The sequence below is a fragment of the Aptenodytes forsteri genome, unplaced genomic scaffold (genome assembly GCF_000699145.1).
Source record: "Aptenodytes forsteri isolate BGI_AS27 unplaced genomic scaffold, ASM69914v1 Scaffold175, whole genome shotgun sequence".
In the NCBI taxonomy this organism is placed as follows: Eukaryota; Metazoa; Chordata; class Aves; order Sphenisciformes; family Spheniscidae; genus Aptenodytes; species Aptenodytes forsteri.
This window is the reverse complement of record NW_008794723.1, coordinates 1,133,450-1,146,576: the sequence shown is the minus strand read 5'-3', so window position 1 is coordinate 1,146,576 and position 13,127 is coordinate 1,133,450.

Here is a 13,127-nt window from a genome sequence, read left to right as displayed (position 1 = left end):
GGGAGGAGTGAGCAAGTGGCTGTGTGGTACTCAGTTCCTGACTGAGGTTAAACCACGACACCAACCAACAAACTCATCTAACACAGTGGGGCCATGTGAGGATCCGGCAATTTGTTTCGTCTGTGTTGTTTCAGGACCAGAGCTGGTTCAGATGGACTACCTTGGGTGTCTCCATCCTTCTCTCCTCAGCGCATCCTTTTCTGGGGTTAGCCTGGACAGAGCTTGCGTATTGCTGAACATAAATTGTCAGGGTGGGATTCATTACTTAAATATAAGCAACCATTACTATTTTCAATGCCCTAGGATATCTGAGGCAGCCATGCTGGGCTGGCAGGTATGGCATAGGACTTACAGAAGAGTAGTGCCATTCTGGAGTGGCAGCTGGCAACAGAGATGATCCCTAGAGAGTCCCTAGACTGTCTAAGATGGCATTAGAAGCTTATATACAGGTAACTGAATCCCATCCTTAGCATCTTTTTGTAGTTCTTGTTTTGCCAGCATCTTCTTTCTGCTTTGATGTAACTTGTGTCTCTTGCTGTTTATATTTTTTTTAAAAAGTGAATAAATTAGACTTGGCCAGAGGTTTACGTATTATCAATAGAATCACTATGGTTAAAGATGTAAGACTTAACTATACACGTTCTGCATCTTTGGCTGATTTATACTTTATATATTTTTATAGTACTACTGGGAAAAACAGACCTCTTGTTGAAGGCAGCTGAACCTCTGCTGTAAGAATTTTTTTAGTATCCTTTTTCCAGGTGTATTTACTGAGGATGGTGAATACCAATAAAGAACTCAAATTTATGTAAAGTAATCATACCAAATTATCATTCACAGCTACTTGGGTTTTGTAGATTATTTCATGAAGATTACATTCAAAATCAAGACTTTTTTATATTCATCAAGGACAAGCCAGCAGTGATGACTGGAATAGGTAGAAATTAAGAAGTTAAATACGCAGGTTAGAAGATCCTTTTTTATGCAAGACTCCTAAATTTTTGGTCCCTGTTTGTGCTTGCAGTGAAACCATGTTTTTTAATGATTTTACCTTACACGTTGCTGACACAGATGTCCAGGCCATGCTTAAGATGCCACACTGCCATACCTGTTTCACTAGGAACTCGGACTATTCTGCAGTTCATCAGAGTGGCAGCAGGATTATTGTGTCATGTATTAATGGTAGCTTCTTACCCATAGTAGTTATAATGAATAGATTACATTCAAATACAATCCCAGCAGCTCCACAAATTTGCAGAGTCTGTATAAGATGTTTTTGTTTTGCTTTAAAACAATGCTGCTTTGCTGCTGTGCTGTCTTCTGGATGTATTTTACTGAAACTGATAAAGCTATTCTTTAGCACAGCCATCTCATCTACATTCTGAATGGTGCTTTAAATATCGTAACAAAACTATATTGCAGCTGGATTCTAGCAACCTCAAATGTGTTTTGGATGCAGAAACTTGTGCTTCAGTATGACTCAAATGCTCAGAAGATGTTTCGCTATGGATGATGTGTGTTCTGCCAGCTATGCAGACATCTTGAGATCATGGACTACTCATGTGGAAGATTGGACCTTCTTTGCTGGTTTTTTTCATTTCATAGCACGCATCTGCTCTTCAGCAGTGTCTGTGACATTATCAGAGGGCGATACAAGGCTGAATCTATGAGATTTGTCAGTAACAGAATCATCCTCAATTTTGGAATTAAGGATGTCCCACAAACACTGAGGTCTTGACAAATATTTGTAGCAGAGCCATGGTGAGGTTTTCACCTAGCTCTGAAAGCGTTAGTAAGTAGGACTTCATCTGATGTACTTATGTTTATTTCTTGTTAATTCTCCAAGATACTCAGATATAAAAGTGACAACATCCACAAACTTTTACTGGCATGCTAGTGAGGTGATGAGGGACTGAGGCATGATATATTCACAGCTGATTTCTGCTTTGTCCAGTGTTAAGATCTTTTTTCCCCCAAACCCTAGCACCTTCAGTTCACCAAGATTATTCACCTCCTGTATCCTATCACATAACATCTTTATGGTAGAATTTTTCTAGAAAGTCTGAAGCAAATCAATAAAGGTGCTTAGTAGATAAGGAGTTACACAATTTAAAGCAAAGGAGGCTCAGAGATCTCTGACTACAAGGAATGTTTGTAATACAACTTCAGTGAATGTGAAATGAGGCCTGCTAGAAACCAGACTCATGGAGAGAGACAAAACCTTTGACAAGTTTTCTGTGGCCTTTTTTTCAATTCTCTAAGGCTCAGTGTTCCTTGAAATCTGTGTGGTTTGGACACACCACAAGGCCTATGCTGTAGCAATAGAGTTTGAACCTCAGGCTCCATTAGGGTAACACTTGAGGATCTCAAGGAAAATTTCCTCCCATCGTTTATTCTGTGGTTTTTCAGTGGGAGAGAATAATGTGGGCAAGAAACTTCTGTGTGAATAGAATCATCTAGTACCTCCATAAACACCATACATGAGGAAACTAATTTGAGATAAGATTACCTTTCAGAGTGTATCTTTAAAAAATGATGTAAATAATAGAAGACTTGTAAAATATACAAAGGGAAAAAAACATAAGTTATGCCATGATTACAGAATTTAAACAAGTTATACTCAGGATCAAAGCAAATTCCATAAGATGAATGAAAGAGACAATGAACTTCTGTTTGGCACAGATTCATTTTTAAAAACAGGATAAAAATAGAGGGGGAAAAACAAGTTCCCCTCATTCAGCTAGCATATTTTTTTCCGGAAACTGGTAAAACATTTAAATAATATTTCTGTGTCACCTTGGCATGCACAGATCTATGTAGCACGCACTCAAAATAAAGGCCAGTAACTGAAAACTGTCCTGGCAATACTACAGTTTTCCTTTGAGACCCAGGAAAGCAATGCAAAGAGTAATCTGTTAGTAATCTGAGTGCGCAACCACAATCTTTACATGGACACCAAGCTAGATTCTGATGCTATTAACATCACTGTGCCTCTGATTAACCTTGGTATAACTCAGATCAGAATGTCACCTGTGGTTTAAACAAGGTGTTTCAGCTGGTGGCACCCTGGTGGCTCCGTCCTGCAGAGTGATTCCAGCCAACCAGTCTCTGTTGCTTTGGAGGAGATGGTTGTTGGAAGTAGCGTACGAAGTCCAAAACTGAACACCACCCACCGAGCTGCACATAACTGTTAGTAGCTGTGAGTTCCCGTTGTTCATAGTGAACGTTGGAAAACTACTCCAGCCCTCATCGTTGCAGAGGTTGAGCTACCCTTTTTTATAATACTGATTTTATATTGCTGTTTTCTCACATTGCTGTACTTACTATTCACCTGTCTTGGGAAATGGTGAATAAATTTTGAGTTCAATATGGATCAGAGCTAATGAGTTCCAGGCTCTTTAAATATATTTACCTGGATATTTCTTGTCCAGTGGGAGATCAGTATCTAAATATCTCTGTGGATCTGAGTTCCGTGCCTTGATGGAAAAGCTGAGATTCAGACTTCATTTTCTCCTTTATTCATGGTAAAATGACTCTTTCTGGGCTAAATCTTGCTTCGAGTTAATTAAATTGATGTTAATATTCCTGGTGACTTCAGAGGAAGACAGATCCAGCTCAATATGTAATAAAAATGTAAGAGTAATAATTTTTCTAATACTAATTTAACTCAACTTTATAAAATGTCTAATGCTTTGTGGTATTTTTACTTCAAAAATATTTCTATTTAAAGCTACTCACCATGATTTCACCAATTTAAGTCTATGTGTCATTTAGTTAAATACTTTCAAGAAGCTTGAGTAATGTATTTATTTTTCCACATTGACACTTCTTTGCCTTGAGATCTGATTTTAAAAAAGTTATCTGTCACAAGCTAACTGGAACAGAATGTAAAAATGATGCACAGTTAATAAAGATACAAAATACGTAATCTGTCAGAGCAGTTCTACTGATCACACTATGTAAATCAGCATTCTTTTGACAGTGATATGTCTGTGTGCTGTTACTGCTCTCAGAATGGGATTTAACCCACTAGCTAGCACATTTTTGTATGTATGTCATGTAAAGTGGGAAAGATCTAACGGAAGATTGTATTTTTTACATAAGTGTATTTAAGAAAACTGTTACGAAGTTTGGTTAATTAAAAAAACACTTATGCAAATTATACTGTAAAGGTAAGGCCCTGATCTTTTCTATGCAGGCTATATTCAAACTAAGGAGACTTCAGGCAGGGAGGTCACAGCTCCTTTCTAAGACTATTTCTTTCATACCTGCAGTGCCATGGTCTACACTTCTGGAGTGACTGCCTGGGCCGAATGTAACAGGCTAGCTTGATCTGTCATCTGCTAAATAGAGGCATCTAGTACAGGGACACGTATGATGGAGGAGACACTGCTGGAGCACAGACAAAAGTTTTGCAGCTTATAGAAGTTCACAAATTCTGTGAACTCACTTCCACACTCAGTGATGTGCTGCTAGACGGCAACTTTCCAAACGTAGTAAGCGTATGACTGACTGCAGCCAGTCCTCTGACATGTGACCTCCAATTCTCTGAAATCCCCCTGGATCTCAGGGAGGCCACCAAAGATGCTCCATCATATCGTTCCAACCTGAGCTATCCATCAGTCTTGCAGGAGTGTTGTCAACAGTCCTCTTGATGTTTGTGGTTCTTGGAACTCCCTCTCTTCTGTAATAGAAAGGCAAATATCATGCAATTCTAACATAGCAGTCCAGCAAGTTTGGGGGACTAGAGTTGGTGGAGCATTTGTTAATCTCCCAAGACTTCCCTTTTGTGGTTTAGAGTGAGACTTTTGTGGTTCATTGGGATGGGGAGAAGAGAACCAAACCTTTTCAGAAGACCACTTCATTCTTGCTCCCAGCAAGACTGTTGGGCTCAGTGGTTTTCTGGCTTTCACAATGCTAAAGCAAAATAGGTGAGGAATTGGGAAGGAAAGCACATAAAGGGTGGTTATGCAAACATGGTCACAGAGAATGAGATTCATTTCACATTTAATTGTAGGAGTGGGATTCATCTCACAAATTAACATGCCCGCGTTGAGGTATATACATATGGCTGCCTACATGAAAGTAGTACCCAAGCTCCCACTGGGCAACTGAGTTGAGCCTCAGCTCTGTAACATATCTCTAGACATACACGCTATAGTTGTCCAAGTCTGACCCTGCTTACTGATTACTTAAAAGTCAGTGGTGAGAAATAGGCACTTCTAGGGCATGATTCATTCCATCCTGAAGTACCTAAAATAGATAAACGAATCTTGCTAAGCAAGACTGTTGGGCTCAGTGGTTTTCTGGCTTTCACAATGCTAAAGCAAAATAGGTGAGGAATTGGGAAGGAAAGCACATAAAGGGTGGTTATGCAAACATGGTCACAGAGAATGAGATTCATTTCACATTTAATTGTAGGAGTGGGATTCATCTCACAAATTAACATGCCCGCGTTGAGGTATATACATATGGCTGCCTACATGAAAGTAGTACCCAAGCTCCCACTGGGCAACTGAGTTGAGCCTCAGCTCTGTAACATATCTCTAGACATACACGCTATAGTTGTCCAAGTCTGACCCTGCTTACTGATTCACTTAAAAGTCAGTGGTGAGAAATAGACACTTTTAGGGCATGATTCATTCCATCCTGAAGTACCTAAAATAGATAAACGAATCTTGCTAAATGAGTCTAGCTGAAGTACTCAGACAGGACATGGTTGTGGACAGATGAATGCCAAGGAATGGTTGTGTAGTCGTTACACGCATGTCTGTGATAGCTAGCACATGTATCAAAGATCAGCCCACTGACAGCCCTTTCTAGAGCTACATGATTCCTACATCCCACATTCCTCCCACCGCTGAATGCCCTCTCTGTCTCAAACCACTATTTTGTGACTTAATAATCCCATCTGTACGCGCCAGTCTCTCGTGCTCGCTTTATAAAGCAATCGAGAAGTTTTCCATCGTGTTCTTAAAAAGGATTATTTCCTGAGCTTGAGCTGTGTTTGCGTGGAATAGAATCTTAAGGAAAGTGATAGAAACTCCAGTACTTATGTTATTAAAATTAGACTAGGCAGAAGAGTATGAAATATTCTTTAGGAAACGTTCCTGTCTTGGCAAAGAGAGGGAATGAATGATCTAATAGGTCTTTCCATCTGTAAGTCAACATTCAGCTTCCAACTTATGCCAGTCTTTTTCTTTCATAAGCATTAAATGTATTTGTTTTTGAAGATGTCTCTTATTAGTACCTTCTTTTTTACATGATGAGGTAAATTATACTTTTGAAGTGATATTTTTATCATTTGCACCAAACACATCAGATAACTTAGGAACTTCTTGTATGGCTAAATGATAAATAGATCATTCTCATTTGAAAGTGACTTGAAGAAGAACAAAGGACAATAATATTTTTCGCAGATACATATTTATCCCAGCTTGATAATTTGTAAAGGTCACTTAAACTCTGTCTGCACTGGGAAAATAATTTATTATTGTAATGTAAGTCAGGACAGTATGAGCCTTACATAACCCTGTATTGAAACTGGTCGGTTGACAGTGTAGACAGAGTCAAACTCTTAGCAACATCTATTTTGAAAAGTGCAAAAATCGTGGGGTCTCTCTTTGAATCTAATTTTGCTTCATGTATGGGGTGTGTATGATGAAAACACTTCTGATGGCCAAGTTACATGAATAGTTTTGCTGTTGCTGTCACTGGTAGAGCTGTTCTACTTTAGGGGTGATTATGGGGCAATTTCAGAAATTTCTGAAGAGCTCTGCCTCCCAGCTGTATTTGGAAACCCATGTAACAAATCACCTTTGACTTGGTCTTCCCTAGAAATGTTCTTGCTAGTTAGACTTAGCAGGTTCTCCCTACCTCTCCCTCCATGATATAGACAAATATATTGGTGAATGTGTTCTAACACAAACCTGATAAAATGAAACAGTGCTGCTATCCACCTGCTTTTTTAAATAGATCACCTTTAAACTTTCTGTGTAGGCTGAGCTATAGCGGATGATGATTTTAATCCATAACCCTTAAGCTAGTTTAAGCGTTAGGTAGAATTGTACGGAAGGTCCTGTGGTGTCTACATTTTTACTGAAAGGCTGAAATGGTTCTGTTTTGGCCTTCTGTTTTGTCTCAGATAAGGCCTTAACTTAGAAGAAAAAAAAAAAATATTGTCCTACTTCACTAGTAGGAAGGATTAGAAATTTTTCCACTTGAGGGTCAGTTTAAGCCTAAATACCAGTTCTCCAGGATTCGGCCACCTTGACTCCCTAGGTGCAAAACCCGGAATGGCTGACTCAGCCTTTCCTTTCTGTAAGAGAGCTTAAGGCCAAATGCTGGGTCAGCCCTGATGAGGAGCTGAATACCAGAAAGATTAGTGTTTGTGTTTGTCCTAGAGATGAATGTAAAAAGCCTGAGATTTTTAGTGGTTGTTGTCGATCTCTTGACACTTACCTAGAGTTAAAGCTGTCCCTGGAGTATCATGCAAAAAACCCCCAACTTTTTGCAATCTTTCTGCGCTGTCCTACTCGTAGCTGTCCTGGTATGTGTACAACCTGCCTCTCTGCCTGCTGATCTTTAGTTGTAACTTCAAATCATTTTGGTTGGGAGGTTCTAGAAACTCATTAAGTAGTGTTATAATTGCACATGCAGAATGAAGGAAAACAAATATGGCCTTAATTTTCTGAATCCATTACCCAGCTCGCTTGATAAATTTATCTGGAGGATTGAGAATGCCAGTTAATTTCTCTTCCACAGTTACATTTTCCAAAATCATCGAAAGACTAATCAGAAGCTTGTAGCTAATATTTGCGGTTTGTTTGGTTTTCTCCTGTTGTTTGAACTGCTTCCAATATGTCTTGCCAGGGGTATTTCTTCACCAAGCAGAATAAATACCAAAACTATAGAGAAGAGAGTTTTACTGGAGAAAGCAGCAAATGTGTTGCACTGTAAATACAAAGTTTCTCAAAGTCACTGACTTCCTTCTGTAACTTCCATGGCAAGGAAATTACAGATCTGGAATAGTTAGTTTACTGTTTATAGAAGTGATTCCATGTCTGTTTTGTTCAGTTTGAAAGACAGACTTACTTTCATTTTTTAATCCATTTTTTGCTATGAAAGATTGGATGGAAGAGAAAATTTAATCCTCTTGGGCTGTCTGCTTATGATATTGTTATTATCGGAAATTTTATTTTTGAGACCACACTGCATGACCCTGAGTTTAGGCTCTTGGCCCCAAGGTGTTACATTTATTTATAATAAAAGACGACCTCTACCCCTGAATTGTTTGCAAACTAAATAGACAAGCAGAATGATCATTCTTATTATATAAATGAAATACTGAGGCACAGAGCAATTCAGAGCATATCTTCAGTTCAGCAAGCTGGCTTCAAAACGGTAGGCAGTGAAGCAATATCAGTGCAGCAATCTGCATGCGTGCTAATTAGCCTGGATGGATGCTGCAATTTCATATTTATATTGCATCTGTTTTTACACAGACATACACTGCACATGTTGTGCAGTGCCCAGTAGATGTATTAGCCACTTTGGAGCATTATACATTGCAAACAGAACCAAAGTGATTTAGGGTCATGCAGTCAATTTCACAACTGTGGTTAACCTCACTGACGCCTCTTTATTTCCTTCTGTTCTTCATTCTGTACGAAAAATATTACAGACTCATAAAGCAATTTAGGGGAAGGGATCTTTGGAGGCCATATGGTCCAACTTCTTGTTTGAAACAGGGTTAATGTCAAGGTTCAATCAGGTTCCTCAAGGCTTTGTTTGATAACTCATCTTCTGAAGACTTGTTCCCTATGTTTAGTGAGGATTTCCCTTGCTGTGACTTGTGTCCATTGCTTCTTGTCCTTTAGCTAGGCATCTCTGGGAAGAGTGTGGCACCATCCTCTCCACCACCCATTAGGTAGTTACAGACGGCAACTGAGATCCTTCCTTAGCTTGTCTTCTGCAGGCTGAACTAACCCAGCTCGCTCATCCTCTCTACGTTCTCCAGCCACTAACTGCCTTGGTGGCCCTTCATTGGACTTGTATGTCAGTGTCTTTTCTTGTACTGGGGAGACAGAAGCTTGTGAGAGGATAAGTCCATCTGAAGACATTAATCTAAACCCACATTTTTTTGCAAGTGGTAAACTGCATTAATCTCTGCTGGACGTGAGCTCCGTTAGTTAGGTCCTGGTCTTGTGGAATTTTTGCCTCCATACCTGAGCGTAAGCTACCAATTTCATGGCTCTGGCAGCTGGCGTTGTACATCCTGATGAGCTGGAGCTCTTCCCTGTCCATACCTGAGGTGACCTCACCTAGTCCTGTAAAAGGCCTTGAAGATCAGGACAAAGACCTGCATAATGACTCCTACGTGAGCGCTGTGATAGAGAATAAGTGAATATCTGAGTTGGCAGAAGAGAATGCCAGAAAGAGGTGGCAGCTTTCAAGTCAGTTTTAGTGCTACTGAAAAATTCCGGCTGCAGTTTTGCACTCATAGCTATGCTGCAAGAGGAAACTACGGATGCAGACATGGATGAGGAGTTCCAAGAGGAAGAGGATTCAGAAAAATTTGTTCAGGAGGAAGCTTTATTCTGTTTTGGGACATCTGGAACAAGTAGCAGTTGGGAGGAGAAGACTGTGCTGCAGACCTGTGGTAACCAGCAGCGGTGAGAAGAGAGACAGCCCTCCTACGATAGGTACATTGAGATTTTTGGTATGTTTTGAGCCGTTCAACAAATGGCTGTCACTGCGAGTACACTATCAGAATTGCCCTGGGAACCTGCTTTGAGGGAAATCACTGATTCTGGCCTTAGTCTCTTGTTTTTTTTAATCAAGGCTAGTGATGCACAGGAGCATTCGCAGTGACACGACCTGCTGAGCTGTGCAGGCTGGTGTGTATTTTGGTCGGTTTTTTCCAGTGTGGTGCTGGTTTTGCATGTCCTGTACATTTTTGAATTAAAATTACTTGATGGTGCTTGTTGGTTCAATGAGTGGAAAGGCCAGTATTTGTAAAATACTTTTAGTTTGCTTTCATTATTTGTTCGTAGAACAGTGGTTGGGTTTCGAAGTAATGCTGAGTCCTCCATGAATGCTGGTGAGGAAAATGTGTATTGTCTGAGTTTTTCTGTGGCCTCCATGAATTTGTACATTTGCAGGATTTGTGCTTTCTGTTTATGGGCAATTTAGTGCTTTGGCCTTCCGGGGGTGTTCTTCATGTGCATATGGAATCTGTTACACATGATTTGTAGATCCTTTGTAGATTTAAAAAACAGCAAAGAATGGGATTTCACAATATAGGAACTATGAACTAAACCGTGAACTAAACTAAAACACCCTAAAAATTTGAAAACTCTTTGTTTTCCTAGAAGTAGAAATGCATAAATAGTTTGTAAACAGTGCAGGTTGTAGGGGTTTTAACTAAAGAAAACGAGATATTCAGCTGCTAAACTTTGAGGGTTTGGGTTTCTGCAAAACCTCATAATGACTGTGATCAACTTGTCCTCTTTGTGACCACTGAGGAGTCTTGGACATTGGAGTCATGTGGTTCCATCATAACATTCGGGAAGGAGGGTTCAGAGAACCCCCTGCTTTTCAGGACACTGTTTTTGTTGCCAGGATAGAAAGATGTGCTGTGGGAAGGTCTTGTGGTAAACCGCTGTTCAGGAAGGTGAGCTCTACAGACCCTTGAAAGCTGAGACTTATGGACTCCATCCTTGATACAGGTACGCTGGATCCCAAAGGGGGAGGAGGTGGATGTCGTGCAATAGCTTTCAAAGAGCATTCTTTAAAACACTAATCTCCTGGTCTGCTTCAATGATTTGGTTTCAGCCATTTCCTTGGTCATGGACTTTCCCTCCTAGCTCCTTTGTCCTCTTTGCCTCTCCTCCAATTCTCTGCCAAATGTAAACCACTTTCCCTTGTATTTCAGAGGCTTTCCTCAAGATATGGGACATTCCTTGTTTCAGTCGTCTCTTCCAAGATCTTCATATGCTCTGTAGTTGTTAACAACAGTGTCTTTGAGGACCTGAATGCCTCCGGTGAGTACTGTAAGGTGAAAAATAACAACATTATTTGTTGTTCAATATCTGTGGTGACAAAGATTTTAAAAAATATTCACCTAACAATTTTGAGATACCCTCTACAGACAGATTCCAACTCTGTCTTGGAATTTGGTCTCACCTTTCTTTCCATGTGCTTGGGAATATGAGTGTAGGGGATCTAATTAGCTCAAGCCCAAAAGAAGCTATGTGTCTGCGTTTAGGGACCCGGCACAGGGCAAGAGGCCATGGGATAGGATGCTTATAAATGCAGTAGATTTAGACCTAGATCACTGCTTGGTCCCTGCTAATCCCTTCTTGTGGCTTCTGCATTTTGCTCTTGGTGGGTTTTGCTTTTTTGTTACGGTTGTAAGTCTGCCTCAGGATGCTGGGATCCGTGTTTAAGGCCTGTTATTTGTGATGACATTTGGAGTAGACACTCTGTGGTCCCTTCTGAACTATATCTATTATGTGGTTGAGTCCAATCTCCTCCTGTCACAAGATGCATCTCAGGAACAGCTATTCTTCCACCATCATGGAGAGATGTGTAGTCCTGATCAAAGGAAGCATGTACTCGTGAAGGCTAAAGGGAACCCAGCAAAGTATAAATTGCTTTTATTCATCAGAGTTATGCCTTCTGGTGTTCTGATTGTCTGAGAGGACATAGATGTCTACCTGGAGCCTGGATGAAAGCAGCCCCTTCTTGTGAGTCAAGGGCCCTACGAGGACACCGTGTACCTAGAATTTCACTTTGTAACTCCCCTTACACGCTCAGCATTTGCTGTGCCATCCTTGTTGCTCTGTAATGACTCTGAGTCACATCTGGAATTAGCAATGTTCATGTCTTCTTAATACTTCCGTGCCACTTATCTCCTGCTTGGCATTTTCCTATTTCTCAAATGCATTTTTAGTATCTATGTATCAGAAATCAAATGACATTCTGAGATTTGTACTGGAAAAAATCCCTTTTCAGAATTTGCACTGTTACAGACCTGTTCTGAAGAACAGAAGTAAGTGCCTGCTTATTCTATATATGCTATATGCAGATGCAGAATTAACCGGGATGGGAGGCAGGCTAAAGGAATCCCCCTCCAGTCCTCATTACCGCTTCTGAACTCGTGTGAACACATGCTTTTTCCTCATTCGCTCACTTTTTGGGGAGCTTCATCCAGCCCGAGTAATGTCGGAGTGTCTGACTCGCAACAAAACATACATACGATAAAGGATGTGGGTGAACAGGCAGTCGGAGCAGAATAGTGTGAAAAGCAGCGTGGAGATGATTGGTGTAGTTCAGAGCGTAGATGCAAGGGCCCCATTATCACAGTTACAAAACAACACAGGAATTCCCCAGTTCAATCATCCTGACAACCGCCCCGTGTAGACGAAGATCTTGTTCCCTGAATGGAATCCAGTTTATAACAGATAAAAATCCTGAAAGAGCAATGTCAGAGAAGCGCAGGTTGGAGTTAGATGGATACAGACAGCTCTTTCAGTTGGAAAACTGATGATGTTGAGGTTCGATTTTCATTTTTTAACCCAGAACACAGAGAACTGTAAACAGAACTATCCCTTTAGAGTCAGTGGAAACTGTGAGATTCATGTACACAATAGTTTATGAGGAAATAGTATTTTTCATCTATTTTGGGTACACTCGTCAGAAGTAGTTGTAGCTCTTGCACAGGCTTTTGAATTTGTAATCTCACATCACGGGAGCACCTGAGCGATACACAGATCTTATTTAAAACACAGATTAGGACAGGAAGTTATAAATTGTGTCGCGCAGCGAAACTCGGGGAACCTCCAAGTGGCCTGCTGGAGAGCTGCCGCTGCTGCTGCCGGGGGGGCACCGCCGATGGGTACCGCTGCCCCTACTCCTGCTGCTCCAACAGAAGCGGGTGTGCGTTCACTTCGGCATTCAAACGCAACGTGCAAGTACGGATGCTTTCCTCCGTGGCTGTTTGAAACTGGGAAAATGCCGACCCTCGCACCCGCGTTCAGACCCGTCCCGGTCGCTGGACGGTTTTAGGAGCGCGCTGCCCGGTTCCCCTGCCTGCCCGGCGTGCCTGCGCTCGGCAGCGGGCT